General features: G+C 40.2%; 1 pseudogene; it reads left to right on the forward strand.

The window, feature by feature from the left end:
- The first annotated feature begins 750 nt into the window (after nt 1–750).
- On the forward strand, nt 751–4,205 carry LOC126405417 (putative nuclease HARBI1; annotated as a pseudogene).
- The last annotated feature ends 4,453 nt before the right edge of the window (nt 4,206–8,658 follow it).

The following is an 8,658-nucleotide window of genomic DNA, read 5'->3' on the forward strand; positions in this document are numbered from 1 at the left end:
TGACAACACAACAGTAACATATCGGTAATTATGGCTTACAATTGTGCGCCTTTCCCTCACTTGCCATTTCTGAAGATTGTTGCGAAATGCATCCTGGGATACCTGGCTGTCTGAAGTCCACACAAGTCTGCTCCGATGCATCCCCGGTAAAAGGGGCATGGGAGAACACATCCGGGCATTTGGACTGAACTTGGCTAGATGTGAACTTTGAATTGGAACAGTACTTGGGCTGTGACTGATGACGTGTCACAGGTCCACAAGAACACAAGTCCGCACAAGAACGCATATTGAGAAACGGCTAGAGTGAACAAACTCTGTGTTGATTGAACCGATTGAAGTCACCTGTTCTGAAACCCGTAACCCAGAGTTTCCCATCTCAGAGTTACTCAACTCAGAGTTCAGGGTTAGGCTCAGAGTTTGTTGAACCTCCTTTCTGAAACGGACCCCTGGCCCCACAAAATTGGACACTTTGTGATGAAATGCAAATGCTATACATAAATGATCATTTCCTTCATTCTAACCTGATGAAGGTCATCATCTCATCTTTACATTCAGACTTTAACTGGCCTTGGGTGCGAATTCTAGAAAGTAGGGTGAACATAGAACAAAAAGCAAACACAAACATCAACCCTGACGACTGGAACGAAAACAGTTTGTTCTCAAGTACTAGGTGTAAAGATGAAAACTATAATGTCACAAATTTAATTGCATTGGTGAAGCAGCTCTCCGCAACTCTTTGGCTCTGCAGCGATGGCAGCAGAGCTTCAGGGCTCTGTGGACAGCAGACTGTGAGCAGAGCATGTCTTGCTGTGTGTATTTCAGTGTTTCTAACCGTGAGTAGCAATCTTTGATGTGTTTCTTTGCCATGGCAACTTATAACCAGGGGTGAAAGGAGGCCAACTGGTGGTACTCCCCATGATCCACCCTCTTTTTTAGGGTCTCATGTATCCACATAGATCTCTGTTTATCTGCTGACAGCCTCTCACCCTCAACCAGAGCTACAGCAAATCCCCTATGCCTATCAATTTTAAGAACTAGATAAGAACTACTGTCAAATATATAAATTAAAATAAATAAATAAAATATGTTAAAAGGAAGAGAAAATGGTTTGAAACTGTATTTTTTTTACATTATTATTACTTTTTATTGCACTTACTATATTTAAATTAATATGAGGTCTTAGACAATTAATTGAACATGTTAAAATAACACAAACACAGTGGCAGAAAGCAGAGTTAAATCAGAGCCACTGATTTCATCACAAATGAATCGGAGATTTTAATGACCACGAATGAAGACATGAAAAAAAATCTATTACATCAGTTGCAGCTAAACAGCGTGAGGTGTGATGAGAAAAGATTGCAGAGTATGTTAATAGGAAATGCGATGTGACATTATGTAATGTGATGTGTTAATGTCTAATAGTCTAATCTACAGAAAATATAGAAATATTTTAACAGTGTTCATATATTTTAATATAATTTGCTATATCCTCTTATTCAGCTGTAATCTGATGGAGCCCAAACACACGGGGCAGCAACTCAAAATCAAACACAAAAATGTTGTAGCCTATAGACTGGTAAAAGTTTTGCATATACTTAGCCTACTTCAGTCTGTCAATATTAGGCTGAGGTTAATAATTGCTGTGAAATGACGTCCTATTCACGTAATCTCCTTTATGCTCAGCTGGAGCTATTGATTCCCATAAATGAGCCAGTTACACAGCAGAATCTTTACATGTATGAAAAGCATTCATGAGTCATTGCATAATGTATCCACGTAGATTAATTTCTTATTAACACTGACAAACCTGCAGTTCTGTGGAATTACTCTTTTTTTTTAAGATTATTTTTTGGGCTTTTGATGCCTTTAATGGCAGGACAGTATATTGTTAAGGAGGAGAGAGGGAAAGACACACAGCAAAAGCTGCAGGCTGGAGTTGAACCCACGGCCGCTGCAACAAGGACTAAGCTCTTGAGCGTGGGGCGCCTGCTCCATACACTAAGCCACCAATGATCCAGGAAATATCTCTTTGATAAACCTCTCTGGTTTATGCCCAGGGAAAACCACAAAAATGGGCAAAAGTCTTTTCAGAGCCAGAGTCACTTTTCTTACGGCCTGACAAACTGTTGCCTTGCTTATGTGTTCAGTGTCTCTGATGTTATAAAGAACACTGCTGCTGCCAAAGAATCAAAGGGCAATGCATAAAATTTGCTCAGATGATAATGTAAATCCACGATGTGTAATATTTGATATATCTGGGTGGAACAGATTGTTAGATAAATGATAGAGTGTGAGGTGAAATTGTCTATTTCATATAGGCTAGTCACTCTCCTTACACAACAGCCTCTGAATGCTTTCACTGATGATCACCTGTTTGAACAATACAAATTCTCGTCGGTGGGACTGATTTATCTGTGCCTGCTCCTTGAGCCCTATGTTGGCACCTCGACACGTCGGAGCAATGTGCTAACAGTCCCTCAGACTGTATGTATAGCCTATAGGGTTATGGAGAGCCTCAGCAAAAACACAGTATGCGATGCAATTCACAAGATGGCATGGGCTTTGACAGAGCTGCTGGATGCTTTTGTTGTCTTCCTTGGCCACTTACCAGCGCAGTCCATTAAGGAGGGCTTTTATGGCATAGCAGGTACACAGTAACCTATGAGACTACTTGATTTTTAAATAATGAAACAAATAATGAAATTGTATACAGAATTCATAGGGTTCCTCAGGGTGATTGATGCCATCAATTGCACACATATCCACATCTCACGTCTGGGTGACAATGAAGCCGATTTTGAGTGTCAGTCCACAGCCTCAGCATTCAGGTAAATCTTGCAGTGTGATAATATTTGAATTTCACATTCAATGTGCGCATTAGTGGCAACGTCTTATTCTCTGATCGTATCAGCACACTGCCTGCATGATATATATATATATATATATACACATATATATATTTATATATATATATATATATATATATTATATTCACAATACACATTTGGACTCTCTCTCTCTCTCTCTCTCTCTCTCTCTCTCTCTCTCTCCCCACCATGTAATCCTTCCCAGTGCACATTAACTTCAAATGCTGTTACCTTGTAAGAGTATTTTAACCCCAAATGCTTTCGCAGATGACCTGTGACCATCACTGCATGGTCACCAGCATTGAGACAAAGTGGCCTGGGTCGGTACATGATTCAAGAATATTCAGGGAATCTGCATTGTGCTACAGATTTGAGCAAGGTATTGTGATTGTACATTGCAGATTACTTCGTTATTTGCACTGCTTTTTGTGATAAGTCATGGCAATATTCCTTTTTCTTGTTCAGGGCTGTTCAGGACTCTTACTTGGAGACAGGGGTTACGCCTGCCAGTCCTTTTTGATAACAACCTAGCCTGACCCTGAGGCAAGGCCACAAAACAGATTCAACATGGCCCTTACCAAAACCAGGGTCAGGATAGAGATGATGTTTGGTTTACTGAAAGCCCATTTCGCCTGCCTTCATGGGCTCAGAGTGGTTCCAGACCAAGCATGCAGAATCATATCTGTGTGTGTTGTGCTCCATTGTATAGCCACAATAGGGAAAGAAAGGGCTCCACCAGTCATCCACCAGCCCCCTGATGTTGTTGACCCCATCACCATAGACCACCCTACTGGCAAGGCTGTAAGAGAGGCCATTACAGAGCAAGTTTTTGTTTAAGACACAAGAACAGGCATTTTTTTTCTTTTCATTTACAAATCTTTATTTTGTTGTGATTTCTTTTCCCGTTCCTGTGAAAAAGACATTTTAGTTTAATGTTTTGTCTGGAATTAAACTGAATTGCTGAAGTTACTGAATTACCTTCTTTTCGAGTTCCAGTCTGTCTACCTCGAGTTTTACTTTTTTTATTAACAGTTTCTTCAACTCGATGTCTAACTCTAATGTCCTCTTATATAGAGCCCTCACATTGTCTGCTCCAACCTGAAACAAATCAAATAACACAGCTGATTTAACATGTAAACGTTGTCCCTTTGTAGGGCCCACTAAAGACAGGTGTAAAGGTCACTTCAGCTACTCTGTTTGAGGTTAATTGATTACCACTTGTGATGCTCTTGGCCTAGAGGTGAAAACCACAGGTGCAGGAGGAGGAAGATTTCCCTCTTCCTGCAAAATTAACATATAGAAATGACAGCAATTAAATTCTAGGACAGAGAGCACCTGAAACTGTGATTAGTCTGATGTGTAAACCACCAACAACAAATTATTAAAGATAATCAGTCACAGCCAAGTGTCCACACTCACACCATCTGTGTTAACATGGGCAGTTTAAAAACTGCACAAAATTGGTGAAGGACTAAAGTTTACCCCAAAACTCTCTCAGAGCACACAGACACCGTCTCATCATCTAGGTCCTCCACCTGAGAAAACATAAATGGCCATTTTAATCCATGATCAGCTACCACAGCTGACATGCCAGTATATATTACTTGTTGCTTTCACTGTTACCTCTATATAAGTGTGTATGTGGGTGGTGGCAGCAACACTAATGTCTCCCCATCAATTGTACAGAAAATAAATACATGCACAATACATAAATACATACACAAATATGCCCACAATACTGCAACTGTGTTTTATTAGCAACCCAGTAGTTTAACATTTACCCACAGACACATACCTTGTACAAATGCGATCAGTTGGGTGCTGCCATTTCCACCAGGGTCAGAGGTGACTCCCCCCCTCTACTTCCTCATTAAGGGGCGACCCTTGTTGTTGGAGAGGGCCAGCTCCTCAGTTTCATATTGTTCTTGTTTTGTACTGATATTATCCAACAACTGAGACTGATCGAGGCACTTAAGCCTTGTATGTTATTTGCTGTACTTATGAGAATAAGCCTTCTTACCACTTTGAATTATGATTTTATGTTCATTGTTGATTTGCTCCCATGTGTGTATCACACCGCTAGGGTTAGAACTGAAAAAATTAGATTAAAATTCATATAAAAGTCACAGTATTTAAAGTCATATACACCATCTAAGCATCACATCAATTTAATGGAATACACAAATGTAATTACAGACAAATCAACTCATGTCCTAAATAAGGTAATGATATTGTATAGTATACAATATACATAAGTCATAAGATATATAAACCTATTAACTTACGCATTCACACAGTCCAGATTTTTTGCCAGCTGACTTTACAATTTGTGGCAGCCGCTACTGTGTTACTTTTGGCTTGGATTTAATTGCTTGAATTCTTCATATTTGTGAAGCATACTCGTCTGCTCCTCTTGTGTGAAGTATATGGGTCTTTTCCATGGCTGCAATTGGCGACATGCTGCAAACACTGCCCCTTTTATGTGAACGTACTTATAACCAGATTGGGAAAACCTGGGTTGATTTACCGAGTTGATAACCACCGTCGTGTAACCGTTTAGCTTGATTACGATTGTTAGGGTTAGGGTTAGGGTTAGTTGAGCCAGATAACGAAAAGTAGTACAGGCCTCAGATGTACTTAACCCATCAGACAGTCCACAAACAAGAAATAACCAAATAGAACATCACTAATCAAGCTCGTAGCAATTCAGTTGTTTTTTGTTTGTTTTTTCTGGAATCTTGGGTCTGAGTCTGCACATTACAAGGCATTACTGTGTTTTTAGGCTGTTACAGGCTGTAGTTGTATTTGTGTTTAAGCATCTGTTGTCTGACTATGTTTATGTCTGAACTCCTTGCACACATGCATGTCCTCTAACATCTTTCCTGCAGGTTATTGTTTAAATAATAATGAGATGGTATGTAGCCTAAGGTACCCAGTATAGATTGGGATGAGTGTATTTATATGATGCAAAAAGCCATTTACAAACAAATGTTCTCTTCTTTTTGTTTATATCTATTATTTGTTGTTAGTATCCACTAATTTCTGGCACTCACTGATGTTTTCTTCTTTTTGCTCGTCTCTTTGGTGAGAGAAAATTATATGGGTGGTTGAGAGCACAGATAAGAAAAAAAAAATCATCTTGTTTTCACAGTCCACAAGGTGTGTCCAACACAAGGAAAAAATGCATGGATATAATCAAATTTAGATTATGATGTTTTAGAGTAGTTATAATGATTGGATTATTTAACCTTTGGGCTATATAAATCCGTCCCTCTGCTGACATATTTACTTTGTTTGATTTTATTTACCAGTACAGTAAATTCACAACTGCAGAAGGTCTTCCTTTTTACAGCCTTTATTGGTGGCATCTCTAACATTCTTGGGCATGTGCCAAAGTATTTGCCCATGGCACAACACCGGCTATTATAGAATGTATATGGGGTGTTGCCTATGTTAATAGGTGATTTATGATCAAGCCGGATTCATCATTGAGCACATCTGGGTAAGAGCAGGTTTGGATGGGTAAGAACATTTTGATGCATTGGGAGTTGACTTCACTTATTGTTTTTACCTTAATAGAAAACTAAGAGAACATATAATAGAATATCCATTCTAGAACATGCGCTTCAACTAGTAGCAGCAAAGTCTGGTAGCTCTCCAATTTACTTAGTTTTACTGAATTTTTACTATATTTTTCTCAACTACTAATGGATACTTCTGTGAAGAGAAGAGTTTATTCAAGAGAAGAGCTTTTTCCGTTGAAACGGAGCAAGTCTGGAGGACACCATCCTATTCCAGCCGAGATGAAGAGGTGTTTTCGTGGTTGCCGTGCTGGTGCAAAGGTGAAGGCTTGGAAATGGAGATATAAGCCCTTTCTGCCATCAGTCATCATGGGAAATGTCAACTCTCTGCCCAACAAGAGTGATGAACTGGAGATATTGGTGAAGACTCAGAAAGTATACCGTGAGTGCAGTCTCATGTGTTTTACGGAAACGTGGTTGAATCAAAACATCTCAGACTCCAACGTGGATCTACCTGGCTTCACTCTCATATGATCGGACAGAGACTCTAAAGCTAGTGGCAAGAAAAAAGGTGGGGGCCTGGCTTTATTTGTGAACCAGAGATGGTGCAGTCCTGCACATATTACTGTCAAGGAGAAGATGTGCTGTCCAGATATTGAACTTTTGGCAGTTGGTATGAGGCCATATTATGTACCAAGAAAATTCAGTCATATCATAACAATACTTGTGTACATCCCACCCAAGGCAACTGCTGAAGTTCCATGTGAAGTTCTCCATGAACTTGTTGCTAAGATACAGACTAAACACTATTGATAATATCAGGAGACTTCAACCATGTTTCCCTCTCCTCTCACCTGACTGGATTTACACAGTTTGTTAACTGTTCAACCAGAGAAAATAAAACCCTTGATCTGCTGTATGCCAATGTCAAAGAAGCTTACAGAGCCATTGCCTTACCACCACTGGGCAGGTCCGATCACAACTTGGTTTTTCTGCAGACATGTTACAAACCCTGTGTGTGGAGGCATCCTGCAACTAAACTCACAGTCAGGAAATGGACACCAGAGGCTACTGAGGCTCTAAGAGACTGCTTTGAATGCACAGACTGGGATGTGCTGCTGGAAACAGAGAACATCATGGACATTGATAGACAGGTTGACTGTTTTACTGATTACATCAACTTCTGTAGAGACACAGTCATACCTACAAAGACTGTATGCTGTTTCCACAATAACAAACCTTGGATTACCAGTGACATAAAGGAAATCCTCAATGAGAAGAAGGCAGCTTTTAGAGATGGTGACAAAGCATGGCTCAAACAAGTGTAACATGAGTTTAAGAAGAGACTTAAGATGGCAAGGGTGGAATACAAAAAGAAACTGGAGAGGAATCTACAACACAGCAACATCCGTGAAATGTGGAGAGGAGTCAACACCATCTCTGGTTACAACGAAAAGACAGCCAGTGGTGGGTGATGCAGAAAGAGCTGATGAACTCAATCAGTTCTTCAATAGATTCAATACGGCAGCCACTCCCACTTCCAATGCTGCTTCTCCTCCTCCTCCTCCTCCTCCTCCTCAATCACCTCCACCTCCACAACTTGTGTACAACTCCAATGTGGCAGATGCATACAAACAACACATTGGAGGCTCCTGGTTGGGGAATTGGATGTAGTGGTCGCAGTAACCTTGCTCTCCCAGTACTTTTTCGATAAATTAACATTTATGATACCCCAATTTGCTTTAAAGACACTTTCGTGAGCTACTAAGACAACATTGTAAGCAGGTTGAGAAGATGACCTCCAAATCAGCCACACAAAGAAAGAAAGAAGACAAGAAAGACGACGCTCATGCTACAAGCAGCAGTCAGTGTGTAGCTAGCATAGCTAGCCTGCTTAAAGATCACAGAGCGGCCATCTCTGCTGAATTCAAAATGGCTTTCTCGTCCTTAGAGGAGAAACTAACCAAGACCGAAGCTACAGTGGAAGACCACGACCAGCGGATCATCGCAATGGAGACAAACGACCACAACACTTGACTCTGTAGCTCCTCTTAAAAAGAAGTTAAAAAAGCAAAGAAAGTTTGCTCCTTGGTATAACTCTCAAACCCGTAAGTTAAAACAAATATCGCGAAAATTTGAAAGGAATTGGCGATTGACCAAACTGGAAGAATCTCGTTTAATCTGGACAGACAGTCTCAAAACTTATAAGAGGGGCCTCCACAATGCCAGAGCAAACTATTACTCAGCATTAATAGAAGAAAACAAGA

Source organism: Epinephelus moara, chromosome 18 (assembly GCF_006386435.1).
Source record: "Epinephelus moara isolate mb chromosome 18, YSFRI_EMoa_1.0, whole genome shotgun sequence".
Taxonomy (NCBI): domain Eukaryota; kingdom Metazoa; phylum Chordata; class Actinopteri; order Perciformes; family Serranidae; genus Epinephelus; species Epinephelus moara.